At 43.2% G+C, this 14,130-nt stretch overlaps 1 protein-coding gene across 1 annotated transcript in view; it reads right to left on the bottom strand.

The window, feature by feature from the left end:
- Nucleotides 1-506: 506 nt before the first annotated feature.
- EEFSEC (eukaryotic elongation factor, selenocysteine-tRNA specific) overlaps nt 507-14,130 on the bottom strand; it is a 251,422-nt gene continuing 237,798 nt past the window's right edge. The window contains exons 16-18 of the mRNA XM_083418565.1: nt 12,713-12,809; nt 1,515-1,806; nt 507-730 (exon numbers count right to left, since the gene is read on the bottom strand). The gene's annotated coding sequence lies outside the window, so the exon portion shown is untranslated. The remainder of the gene's footprint in view (nt 731-1,514; nt 1,807-12,712; nt 12,810-14,130) is intronic.

The following is a 14,130-nucleotide window of genomic DNA, read 5'->3' as shown; positions in this document are numbered from 1 at the left end:
AAGACTGCTGTGCCCCACTGGCCTTGCACCCTAGAGTTGGAGGTCTGAAAAGATGCACCTGGGGACATAAAAGATGGGTGTCCATGGATGTGCCAAACAATTGCAAATCCTGATGACACAGGGTTTCCTGTGGACACCTATGCCCACACAACTGTATGCACCCAGGTGGCCCTTTCCAGGCCTTCAGCTCTACATGCAAAGTTCAGAAGCTGGGTCAGCTGCTAACATGGTGGGGGGTAAGGAGTGGGTATGGTCTCATTTCCCTCTCTATGCATTTCCTCTGTATGTGGAGGGAAGTTGCGAAAAGGGTTTTGACATTGCAGTAAACACATGAACACAGAAGTCCAAAGTTGTGGTGCACCAGCTGAATCCAGGAACATGCTGCCATCACAAAAGCTTGTTTCATCTGCCCCATTATCCTTCTGATGGTCTCCCTGCATTGAAAAAGGTACTATGGCACCAGCCTTCCAAACGCTTAGACAATAAAATTCAGAATTCTGTGCGTCTTTATTGATCAATGTTTATTGATGTTTCCCAAGGAAGACACACCATTAATGGGTGTGATTTGCTATTACTCAAAGAAGGTCCACTTGTTCCCACTACATACCATGGATCTACTGATCACATTCTGCCTTCATTGCATTTCAGTCTCATTTATTCCATTTTCCTCCAAGTTGTTCAGAAGAGTATCCTTTTGTCTCAAGCTTGGATTTCTTCTTCTGTGCCTCAGCTAAAAAGTCAGCAACAGATTTATCAGAATTGTCAATGCAAATATCAGAACTTTGCTCTGGGGGATCTAAGGGATTCTCCGGTCTACTCTTGTTAGGCAAAGCAGTGATGTTGGAGAATGAGTTTGGCTTTGATGTACATGCTCATATTGCACTGACATCATGGTCCAAGCCAAGATAGGGTTAGGGTAAGGAGCTACCTGACTAATACCACCCAGCTCAGCAATGCCTATGTCATGCTGGCCACATGACCCGGAAAGCTGTCTGTGGACAAATGCCAGCTCCCTCGGCCGAAAGTGAGATGAGCGCTGCACCCCACGGTTGCCTTTGACTGGACTTAACGGTCCAGGGGTCCTTTACCTTTACCTTACTCTGAGTGGCAGCTGTTCTCCAGGGTTTCAAACAGGGACATTCCCTGCCCTACCTGAATATGCTGGGGCTTGAACCTGGGACCTTCTGCATATAGACTGAGCTATAGTCCTTCCCCAGCCATTCAAGAGTCCTTTGGTTTCTCTTTCTTTCTGTCCTCTCGCCATAATTAATCCAACCCCCCACCGAGAATGCCTCCTCAAAATCCACCTTTTCCTTTGAGCCTTTTGCTCACTCCTCAACCAAAACAGCCTCAGTACATGTAACTGCTTTGTGACTCCCACTGCTGAAATTAAGATTATAAGCTTCTCAAGGGCAGAACCTGCTTGCTGTTAATCTGAAAAGCACTTTGTACATTGACGGCATAATAATCACAACGGTTACAACAGCAATAATATATAAAGGTCTAAGTTCTACCTCTGCTTTTGCCGATTGCAAAACCAATGCAATTTGCGATCGTGCCACCTTCTCTGCGGCTCTGGCTATTGCATCAGACCTTGCCTCTTTTGCTGTTTCCGTCTTTGGCCCTGTACTGGCTTCTGATGCCTTCAGCTTGACTGCTGGTAATTTGGCCTTGGCTTCGGCTGCTTCTTCTGCTTCTCTTTGGGGTACATTTGCTCTTTCTTTCCCACGTGACATTTCTCAGCCTTTCCCCTTTGTTGCTGCTCTTCCTGCTTCCGTGTCTGCTCTTGATTGCTTTGTTGTGTAGCTATAAACACACACACACAAACACACTGCTTATCAGAATCTGAGAGTCTCGGACTGGCATTTGTCACTCTGAACCTCTAGCAAAATATGTCACCACCCCTAATTGTAAAGATTGCCAGGTAGAGGCATCCAAGAAGGCTTCCTAAAGTCCTTTGCCTGGGGGCTAGAAAAATCAACATTCCCTGATGGCATGTGGGACAGCTAAATCCCTTCCCTCTCATCACATCTGAGAAAACAACTCAGGTTCCTACGCCCCTGCCATGGAACAATGTATTCAGGATGCTGTGGGTTCATCAGCAATGGAATAGATATGCATTGCAGGTAATGCTTTAATATCATTGGTGCTGTGAAAACAGGATGCTGGACTGGATGGGCCTTTGGCCTGATCCAGCAGGCTCATCTTACATTCTTACGGCAAATAAGATGTTTCTGGACTCCCAACTCCCACCAGCCCAATCAGCATGGCCAGTGGTGAGGGATGATGGGAGTTTCAGCCTAAAGATCTGGACACCAGGATAGGGAGGGCAGGACAAGTCAATCTTCAAGTGACCATGGGTTATATCCAATGTTAGCCCCACTTTGAATAGATCCATGAAAGGTCACACACACAACTAACTTAGGTTCATTCATTATAGTGGGTCTTCTTTGAGGAGACCTTAGTTGGATACAAACCCAAGTGCTGTTTTCCCCCAAGCCCCCAGGCTGGCTTCCATCACACCTCAAATCAATATCAAGTTTGCAATACTTTGTTTTTTCACCTCTGATCCCCTTGTATCTCCTTCCTCCACCTATTCTCACACCTTTGATTCTACTTGGACATCTTTTGCTACCTTTGGCTGTCTTTCCATACAGTTCTCTTGTACAATGTTGCCAGCTGCCACTGCCAGTTGTTGTTTTTTAGGTTCATGCTTTTGGATTGCTAATATACAGGCTACCCTCACTGCATCTATCAAGTAATGGTCTGAGGACACCACCGCCCTGGCTACATTTGAACACATTTCTTATGGACATCAGTTTTGTGGGGATAACTATTTGGACATTTGGAGGGCTTCCATTCATTAGCTTATATGTTTAACAGAAGAAGGATGCACTGATGGTTGTTGTATCATTAATGTGAACTGCTGTCACTGGTATTATTATTATTATTATTATTATTATTATTATTATTATTATTATTATTTTCTATCATTTCTTATTTCTTATTTATAATTCTTTTATTTTTCCTTCCGCTCTTTCTTAAATTTGCAAATAAAGATTTAAGTTAAAATGTTCTTAAATAAAAACCGACCGCAGTCCTGTCAAACTTCCAATGTGCATGCACTCTGAAAGCCTGCGTGATGAACAGGGCTGGATACCCATGGCTCAGATGCACTCCAAAAGCAACACGGAGATTCTTGTTCTTTCTACATTATGAAACGGTGATGACATAAACAGTCAGCAAGGAGAACTACAGAAGAGAACTATGTCAATGCAAAGGGAGCCATGCTGGAAGGAGGAAGAGATAGTGCTGGGTGCTTGTCATATAAAAGTGAGGAGCAGAGCCACTGGGCAGGGAGAGAGAACAGCAGGAGAGAGAGGGGCAAAGTGGCTGGAGTATTTATATTCTGCAATTCCATGTGTGCAGAATTTTGCAGGGGGGTTACTGTCTGGTATAAGAACTGGGTATCTGGGAAGGGTAGGCCTCATTGTTTAACAGCAAGATGTGACAAGCAGCCTTGTAGCCCCATCCTGGCAGATGAAAGCCACCGCTTTGCTGAAGCTAACTAGGTCCAGCTCAGGTCAGTGCCTGGATGAGTGACCACATAGGAACCACTTTGATGCAAATGGTTGCATGGCAGAGGAAAGGTAGGACATAAATGCCATGAAATAAATAAATGATGTGTTTAAATGTAAGTAAATTGTAAGTAAATCCCACTGGTTGGTATTAAATTATGTTTTATTCAGAGCAGACCACTGTAATTAATGGGCCCAACTTAGTCCAAGTAAAATCTAGCTGAATGCCACTCACTGAGTTCAGTGAAACATGCACCTCACGAGGAACACACAGGATTTCAGCTTTTGGCCCCAGTCTAGCAAAAGATATCTGTGACACAAGGCCCTTTCCTGGGCACCTACAGGTGAGGAAGGGAATCCCATCATGGATCTCGACCTTATATCTCACTTTTTCTTGTATGGTACAGTTCAAGGAAGCTAACAAACAAGCCATAAGTGATAAGAAAATTATAGATTTCAAGCAAGCAGTACATCAATTAAAAACACCAGCGTAAAAACTCCAGAAAAGCAGAAGGATTGCGTATCAGTTATGGCAAAGGTAAGGAAACACCCCAATGTAAGGGGGAAATGTTAAGTTCTTAATACTGCAAGGCCAACACAGAGGGCAAATATTTCAAGTGTTTCACACACTTAAAAAAATTAAGTAACAGCCTTGTAGGTGCATTAAAAATACATCACTGCAATATAAAGCTTTAGAATGGAGGGGGGGGGCATTAAAATACAACTCAACAAGCCTAAAAAAACATTTCCAGAATTTCAGCATATGGCTATTTGCTGTGGAAGAATCCTAACAACTGTGGTAGCCTTGACAGTGAAATCTAAGCATATCTATCTATCTATCTATCTATCTATCTACCTACCTACCTACCTGATTCAAAGCCCCTGCAATGTAAATAATTACACACACACACACACACACACACACACACACACCGTCCTGCAGAAAACAAAGGACAAGTTGCTCACTTTTGATGTGTAACTGCTGTTTAACGTTCCACCTGCCTATCTGGTTCATTAAATAGTAACCCTGTAGTTCTGCTGACAAGAACGTATTCTCTACCTCCGCTCCTCCACCCCCAGTGAGTTACCCTGAAGACTGGTCATGCTCAGTGACCAAGGAACAACGAGCTGCCTTTTCAGGCTGCAAAACTGCTGTCCTTTGGTAACACATGTACATTGGCAAGTCACTCATGCCTGCCTGAAGGCAGCCCTCGCAGCCCAGCCACAGCCAGGCTTCCCTGCCTCTCCTGCCCCCACTTCAAGCACAATGTCTCTCAACAGGGACAATATGAGTCCATTACAAGTCTGCTGTGTTGCTGCAACAAGCCCCGGAAAATATCTATTTCTCTCTCTCTCACCTAGGCATGTGAACAAGGTTCCCGTGTTTTGAAATCGCTTATGAAATATCACATTAATTTGGCATTTGGTGCACTCACCAAAGCAAGCATACATTGACTGAGACTCTGCAACCATGGGATTGCAATGTCCTGGGCAGTATTATTTTCAAAATATATATTTTTGTAAAACTTTTTCTTTTCATAATAATAAATCCTGCTGCAGTAGTTTCACTTTCCATCCCCTTTTCAGATACATATATATCGTATGTTTGTAGTAAAATTTTATAAACCAAAATGTGTTATGGGCTACATGGTTGGAATTTGTGCTGCAAAACACACATCAAAGTTCTTGAAAATAGTTGCAAAAGCTTCTGAAAGAGCATTAAAATTATGAAAGGGAAGCAACGTGCAAAGCAGGATGGGCTTAACACACACACACACACATTAAAATAGAGCAAAATAACCTCACAAATTACATCACTACACTCACTTGCACTCATGGTGACCCAGGTGTGGACATACAGGAAAAAAAGAGTGCTATATAAACAGACATCACACCATGAGGAAGGAAAGTGTCTATTAGTAGTAACTTCATTGGTCTGGAAATCCTCAAAAGTGGTTCCTGTGCTTGGAATATAGACCTGTTCTGGATAGGGTTGCATTCCCTCTAAAGGAGCATGTATGTAGTTTAGAGCTACCTGGACACATCTTTGTTGTTAGAGGTCCAAGAGACTTCTGTGGCTTGGAGTGCCTTTTACCAGCTTCATCTGGTATGCCAGCCACAACTGTATCTAGAAAACCCGCCCACTATAGTCCATTCATTGGTAATGGGTTACTGCGATGTGCTCTATCTATGTAAGGCTGCAGATGGGGCAGATGGCTGACAGCACCTAACACCTCTGCTAAAACATATGCACTGGCTACTCATATGAACAGGTTCAAGGTTCTTGTGCTAATATATAAAGCCCTGAGCAAGTTTGGTCTAGGATACCTTGATGACCACCTGAGCCCTTATATCACTGCTCAGGCACCAAGATCATACGGAGGACCACTGTTAGTTGTCCCTTGAATTTCAGAGGCCCAGCTCTTCAACTAGAAGCTGGGTATGTAGTGTGCTTGTCTCATGCAGTGGGACATTCTTCCAGCAGAGATTTGGCCTTTGACTTCCAGGTACTTCTTGAAGGCCTTTTTGTGCCAAAATGTTTTAAATGTTCTCGAGTTGCCAGTGGTTTGCACGATTATTTTGTAATGTTTTTGTGGTGTTTTACATTTCATAGTACTTGATGTTTTCTATGAGTTGGCAGTGTATAAATATATGCATAAATAAAATTTCCTGTGCAACCTTCATGCTCCTTCATGTTGCTTCAGGTTTCAGTGGAATGATTGTCCAAAAAATGGGTGTGCAGAATAGCTCTCAGATCCTGGATGCTGGATATAGGGGAATCCATGTTACCCATGGATCTCTGTTGTAGCGCATTCTATGCTCTCTGAGGCTTTAAAATGTTTCTCTGAAAAATCGTGTATGTTGCTGCATCAAACATTTGTGAGCATTGGTCTTTGCTCATGCAAACCGTAGGCTTGCTGAAATCAATGGGACCTAAAACTGCTTATTGTTGAATCATACCCATAGTCATTAAGCTCGGGTCATTAAGCAGCACCTCTGGGTATTCTCTAGAGAGAGAAAAAGTCTGGCCACTTACTGGAATATCACTCCATTGCTTCTCTGGACCTCTGCCTGATTATTATCACTTCAGAATAGCCTTAAGAAGTTCTCATACTTTTCAGAACCCTTGAAAAGCCAAGGTAATAATTGACAGCAAGGAGGGCAAACGTTCAATTCATGAGAAGCCCATAATAATAAGTGACCTTCTTTACGTAAAACCTTTTATTTATCTCCCAAGGACAACCATGAATTTTGCATGATTCTGTGCTTAGTGCCAAACATGGGCAAACGTGGGAAATCCAGTCTGGGATAAATGGAGAAAGAACTGGACACAGGTAAGGGAGGTGAAGGTTCAAATCCCCAAGGGTGACCTTGGGTGGGTCTAAGTAATGGCAGAGTGCTTCAGACCTAGGGGCCAGATGCAATTCTCCAGACATCTCTATCTGGCCTTTGAGACTACCCTCCAGGCCAAGCCCCCCTCTCCAGTCCACACCCCTCATTGGCATTGCTTCACACCCTCCTTGAGGGTTTTTGCCTGATATAGGTCTCCTTGAAATCTGATAACGAGTCTTGCTTGCTTAGATGGCAGATAGGGAAAAAGGAATGAGTGTATGTAGAAACCAGCCTGCTGTAAAAAAGGTAACATTTATATTACTTGCTCTATAATTTTGCCACTTACGGAAAAGTGGGATTAAAGTTTGTGGAAGGAAGGAAGCGTAAGAATATCTATTACTCCATTGGATTTCCTTCTCCAGGGTAAAATCATCATCAACATCTACTGCTCTTGACCAGGATTAAAATAATGTGACGTTTCCTTCTTGCATTCCCTGCACTGCTCATGGTTCTGGTGCCAAATTCAGCCAACAGGAAAGATTTAATCCATGAAAATTCATTAGACACAGTGCAGGCAAATGATCAGAGAGCAACAAATGAAACACACAACCAAGTCCAGCAAACAAAAACATGGGAGAAATCTCTGAAAGAACTGTCTGCTCAATGCTCTTCTCCCTTCTTTTAACTAAAATATATTAGGTCACCCATTGCTTTCTTCTTAAAAAATCCCCCAACCCAGTCATACTGAGGAGGAGACACCACAGATAATCTACGTCAGCAGTACATAATACCCATATCCCATCTCCATCTATCTGCTAAATGCTATTACTGTATCTGATGCTATATTCTTTCAGTCTTTCTTCATTCACACTGCAAGCTGTCCCACTCATCTTGGTGGGTGGTGTTACATAACAATTTTGCTTCCTCAACTTCCAAAAATGAAGTTCCAAAATGAAAATTATTTTTTAAATAAAACTAGAGCTACAAGAAATTAATGTAAACATATCTGCTTCAGTTCTACCCCCCCCCCCAATGGATAGAGTGTTGGGGTTTGGATTTTGGAGACCTGAGTTCAAATCCTATCACTGCCATAGGCTTGGGAACAATAGCGATCTACCTCACAGGATTGTTTTGAATGAGGAATAATAAATAAAAAAGGTTTGTAAAGCACTGTCATGCTGTAAGTGGAAAAGAAGTGATAATATTAATAAAGCCAGTGGTTTATAATGTCCCAGTGTCAAGCTTAAATCCCACCTTCTTCCCACCCCGCCACCCCTCTCGAAACAGTGAAGAGGAGCACAAAGAATCAAATTGTAGATTATCTTCAGGTTATTACTGGGCTGTGAGCTTTCTTGTCAGACTACCAGCAGAGGCAAAAGCTTTCTGAATCAGGCCCTTATCATTTAAACCATATTACAATTCAACATGAAAAATGACTCGCTCCAGATTGCATAGAATAAAGCATCTTGAGATGCAATAGAAGCACCCAATTTTCAATAAAGATATTAAACCTAAGCCTCAGAAAAAAGGAGGGGGGAATAATTACATCATTTTTTGCTTTGAGTTTTAATGTTAAATGTGTCAATTTATAAAGCTAGGTGAACATCCACAATTCATAAGCAGACTGCAGCTAATTAGATCCCCTTTGATCCTTTATTTTTGCCCGGGAGCTTATTTAACAACTTTTCACAAAACCCAAGGTTTTGATGCACCCACAAATGGACTGGTAGAGAGCTCAGCAGGGAGTGATTCCCGCCCCCCCCCCCACACACACTCCTGCAGCTCCCCTGAAGCAGGTGCCCATCTTTTCTGAAAGCATGTGGTACTATTACTGATGAGGATGCTTCCTAGATGTGAAACATTCCTATTTAAGATATTTGGATGGAAGGCTGTATAGAATGGCAAAGCATTCTAATTATTTGTGATAGGAATGATATTTGTCTCCTCCCTATGAATGAAACCCCGTCAGAAAGAGAACCTCTTCTTTTTTAAAAAAAGAAGTGGGGGTAGCAAAAGAAGTGATAACTGATTCTGTGCCAGTTCACACAACCTATATTTAAGGTTTCAGACATGGGCTGCACAGGCCAAGTAAGACTATTTAGTGATCCAGGCCAGTATGGTCTACTCTACTCTGACTGGCAGCAACTCCCACGCAGAGGATATCTTTCCCTTCACCTGCTACCTTTACACTTTTTAGCTAAAGAAGCCAGGGTTCGAAACTGAGACCTGTAAGCAACAGACTTCAGTCTTTTTCAGACCTGAGACCCACCATACAACACACACCCATTTCATTTCTTCATTTTTAATTGGTTGCATCTACCCAGGGATAGGGAACCTATATCAGCCTGAGGCTTAGAACTTGCCCAGCCTTCCAGGGGCCTCGTTCTAATGCTGGGTGAGGCAATGTGGGCAGACAAAAATACCCCCCTTTCCCCTCCAAAAATGAAAGTGTGTGTGTGTGTGTGTGTGTGTGCCCACTGCCACAAACACAAGTTAAGTTATTATTTGTGCAAGTTATGAGGTTCAGCTTCCATGCCTGGAGCATACACAAATCTTCACGATGTTCTGATGAAGGTGAAAACTAGTAAAAATCACCTGACCAAAATGTTGGGCAGTAAATTGGGAGAAAGCCCACCAATGGGGAGAGAGCCTGGAGCAGCACAAGGCAGGTCACCAAAATAGGAAAACTTCAGAGATGGGCACTTAGCCCAGAGAGGAGAAGACATGTAAACTGTATTTACTCTTGGGTACCTTATCAGACAGATTTTATTAAAAGCCAGGGAGTGGGCGGGGGGAACGGGACTTGTGGGTGGTTAGGCAGGGGTCTCTGCAGGTTGCCCTGATTTCCTTATTGAACTTGACGGGCCTTACTTCTATTCTGAGCGGACGTGTGATGGGTTTGTGTTGCCAAGGGGGTTTGATCTATCCATGGAGAAACGCTACCCTTGAGCAAAGGCCTTTAGCAGCCTGTTTAGGCACAGGTCAAAGACACACATGCTGAGGCTACTGACGTTTGCTAGATGCTAAGCGCTCCCTGCTGCTCTGATTGTACTTCTGGTACTTATGTAGCCTCCCACGTCCGCCACTGTTGTTTTTTCAACGATGGTAGGAGGAAACCTTGGCAAACAACAGCAAGGTTAAAGCTTAGCTCGACAGCAGTGTCCCATCATCTTGTGCAATTCTTCCTTTCTTTCTTTTTTGGTCTCCTTTGATGTTTTCAATTAAGTTATTGGTTGCGGGCAGCCCCTTTTAGCTCTGGAGGCTGCAGAGCATGTGTCCTCATAGCAAAGAATGTAGGCAGAGGAAAGTGAGCTGGAGCTGCCGGTAGCAATGCCACTTTGAAAGACTCAGGGGCCCGGTCAGAAGTGGAGCCGATGCTGAGGAACCTGGGATGTGGGATGACAGCTCCCCTCAGCACCTCATTACTCACAGCCTGCTGAGAGTCACTCCTCACTGGTGTGTCCAGCTGCAACGTCATAGGAGGGAATGTGGATGGGAGGAAACTGAAGAAGCGAGGGAGACAGCGAATGCATTGCGCCCCAGAAGTAAATCCCACTGAATTCAATCAGACCTACTTCCTAGTAAGCATGCACAGGATTGCAGCAGTGGTAAACGGGGCAATGGCAGGTGGGCCCTTAATGAAATTGCTAAGCCTCACACTATGAATCTCCCCCTCTATTTAAGCTAACAGAATGGAGAAAGTGGATAGGGAGAAGGCGGCTTTCTCTGTCTCACATAATACTAGAACTTGGGGACATCCAGTGGAGCTCAAGCTTGGAAGATCCAGAAAGCACTTGTTCACCCAACACATAGTTAAACTATAGGATTCAAGATGGAGTGATGGCCACCAACTTAGATGGGTTTAAATGAAGAGGATTAGACAAATTCAGAGGATGGAGCTACCAAGGGTTACTAGCTATAATGGCCAGAGGCATAACTTGGCTCTCTTGCACTCTTGGCAAGGAGATGTTGGCCACCCAGAGCAGCAGAGGAGCAGCCCGGGGAGTGTGCGGATGAGTGGGTGGGTGGGTGGGCTCCTAGTCACTCTGAGCCAGAGTGGAGATATGCCATTTTGTGCCCTCCTGGGCTTGTGCCCTTGGCAGGAGCCAGCCTGGCCAACCCCCAGGTACGCCCTTCATAACAGCTATGAGCATTTGTAAAGTGGGGAGAGTGTTGTTCAGGTTCTGCTTGGGCATCTAGTTGGTCATGGTGAGAACAGGATCCAGCATGACTCTGCTTATATTCTTATGGGTGGCAAAAAAAGGTAATGGTGGTGGGTACTCTTTGCCTGTAATTCAAGCAGCCAAAGGCAGGGGTCCTAGGTGTACTATATACATGACCTTGTCGTACAACAACCCTGTAAGGTAAGCCAATATCAATACTGCAAATGAGGATGAGATGCTAAGGCCACCTAGTGAGAGCAGAGCAGAGGCACAATTCAAACCAGGTGGCTTCTTACTTAATACATTGTTAAGAGGTCCCTTAGCCATTACTCTACACCCATTTGCTAAGATAATGACTATGTTTCTGAGACATAATAAAATAATTATTCTTAATATACACAACTCTTAGAAGATATCTGAAGGCAGCCCTGTTTTTAATGTTTGATGTTTTACTAAGTTTTTATATGTGTTGTAAGCTGGCCAGAGTGGCTGGGGAAACTCACAGAGTCATAGAGTTGGAAGAGACCACAAGGGCCATCGAGTCCAACCCCCTGCCAAGCAGGAAACACCATCAGAGCACTCCTGACATATGGTTGTCAAGCCTCTGCTTAAAGACCTCCAAAGAAGGAGACTCCACCACACTCCTTGGCAGCAAATTCCACTGTCGAACAGCTCTTCCTGTCAGGAAGTTCTTCCTAATGTTTAGGTGGAATCTTCTTTCTTGTAGTTTGGATCCATTGCTCCGTGTCCGCTTCTCTGGAGCAGCAGAAAACTCTCCCTCCTCTATGTGACATCCTTTTATATATTTGAACATGGCTATCATATCACCTCTTAACCTCCTCTTCTCCAGGCTAAACATGCCCAGCTCCCTTAGCCGTTCCTCATAAGGCATCGTTTCCAGGCCTTTGACCATTTTGGTTGCCCTCCTCTGGACACGTTCCAGTTTGTCAGTGTCCTTCTTGAACTGTGGTGCCCAGAACTGGACACAGTACTCCAGGTGAGGTCTGACCAGAGCAGAATACAGTGGCACTATTACTTCCCTTGATCTAGATGCTATACTCCTATTGATGCAGCCCAGAATTGCATTGGCTTTTTTAGCTGCCGCGTCACACTGTTGGCTCATGTCAAGTTTGTGGTCAACCAAGACTCCTAGATCCTTTTCACATGTACTGCTCTCAAGCCAGGTGTCACCCATCTTGTATTTGTGCCTCTCATTTTTTTTGCCCAAGTGCAATACTTTACATTTCTCCCTGTTAAAATTCATCTTGTTTGTTTTTGCCCAGTTCTCTAATCTGTCAAGGTCGACCAGATGGGTGGGGTATTATTATCTCAACCAGATTATTATCTCAACCAGATGGGTGGGGTATTATTATTATTATTTATTATTATTACAACACAATTCTTAAATCATAAGTAGAGATCTAAGCCTTTCATTATCCTGTTCCTATAGATTTTTACACATCTCTTGTTCACAAACCGTGTCAGCCTTCTAGCATGAAGAACTCTGAAAACTGAACACCTTACACAGCAATTCTAATCCACAGCAATTCATTTCTTAAATTATGATTTGTCAGTCCCAGTTCCATCTTTAAATTGCACCAGCTTCTGTGAAACATTTGTCCCAATGGCCTTCCTTACCTTTGCTCAGATGGTCTCCTGGCCAGTTATATTTTCTAGTTTAATAATCTTCTTCCTTCTCTCCTCCTCCTCAACGTTAAACCATTCCTCACTGGAACTGAAGGGGGGAGAAATGAGTAAGCAAAAAAAAAAAAGAAGAAGGAAAGGAAAGGCATTAGGAGGAGGTTCTAAGAGATTTTTTGCCTCTTTTATCCAGTGCTTTAGATCACAATATTAATTATTTAGAAGAAACCACTTGTCCTTTGCCTGATAACAAATGTAATGTATTAACAAAATCAATACTGTGTATCAGTGGCGTACTGCTTTGTATTTTACAGTATCACTCTGCTACCCTTGGGGCAGCAGGATACAAGTGATATTAACCTTGCATCCTTGTGATTATATGGATTCTCCTTCCAGACACTGCTGAAAAAAATCACAAAGCAATTTGTGACAGAAGTAAAAGGCTTAGTAACATTCCCAACATTTTCCTCCATAGTGAAGTATCCATGAGGAACACAGAGGATTTAAAACAACTATGAAGATTTTGCATTGCAACACAGCCAAATGTCCCAGCCACAAAATCTTGCTTTTATCACAGCACTTGGAAGAAACTTAAGTCACTTTTGCCTGGTATAGAGTAACTTTATTATTATTTTATTTAAAAGCCTTGTGACAAACAGTTCTCTAAAGTACCAATTTTTACATATAACAAAACCAAAACTAGGCTTGTAAAAACCATCGGCATATTACAGTGAGCAACAAGAGTTAGGCAGTGATGGTGGTACATTTCTCCAGTCATCCAAGTGGGTCTCTCCATAACCTGCTATGCTGTGGGAGATGCATCTATGCTCTCCTGATTGGGTGCATATTATAAAACTATGCCATGGACCACATTTGTCCTCTGGTCACTTTCAGCTGATAAGTCATTTTTTCAGCCAAAGCAAATGGTCAGACCTGTTCATACCAGGAACCTCACCGTTGCAAGTCTTGTAGTCAGCAGGAAAAGCACATCCTCATCTGGACTTTTAATAATACTGGAAAGGTAAAACTACAGCTGTCTGACTTGCTATATTTCCCACTCCAGATGTTTTGCACCATAAGACACGGCCACAACATTTGAAAGAGCATCCTCCCGCACTATACACTAAACTCCAACTCTGAGGTTTTGTGTTTTGTTTTTTTTCAATTGATCTTCCAGCATCTGTAACCCTGGCCAAATAAAGGCAACACTGCCTTGGAAATTGTGGGGAGGGAAGTATGGAAGAAAGGGGATATATAAATTTTATAAACAAAGCAACAGCATAATAGAAAGCACCTGCTGCATGTTCTACGTGACATCCTGTTTCCGGTTAAAATTTTATCTGTACCCATTTCTAATGTGAGGAAGTCAGTCCCTATTGAAACCGTTGCAGGGTTGATTAATTGTGGTTTCACAT

This window comes from Podarcis tiliguerta (genome assembly GCF_965153285.1).
Source record: "Podarcis tiliguerta genome assembly, chromosome: 2".
Classification (NCBI taxonomy): domain Eukaryota; kingdom Metazoa; phylum Chordata; class Lepidosauria; order Squamata; family Lacertidae; genus Podarcis; species Podarcis tiliguerta.
The sequence above is the reverse complement of the archived record's forward strand: the minus strand, read 5'-3'. Positions and strand labels throughout refer to the sequence as shown.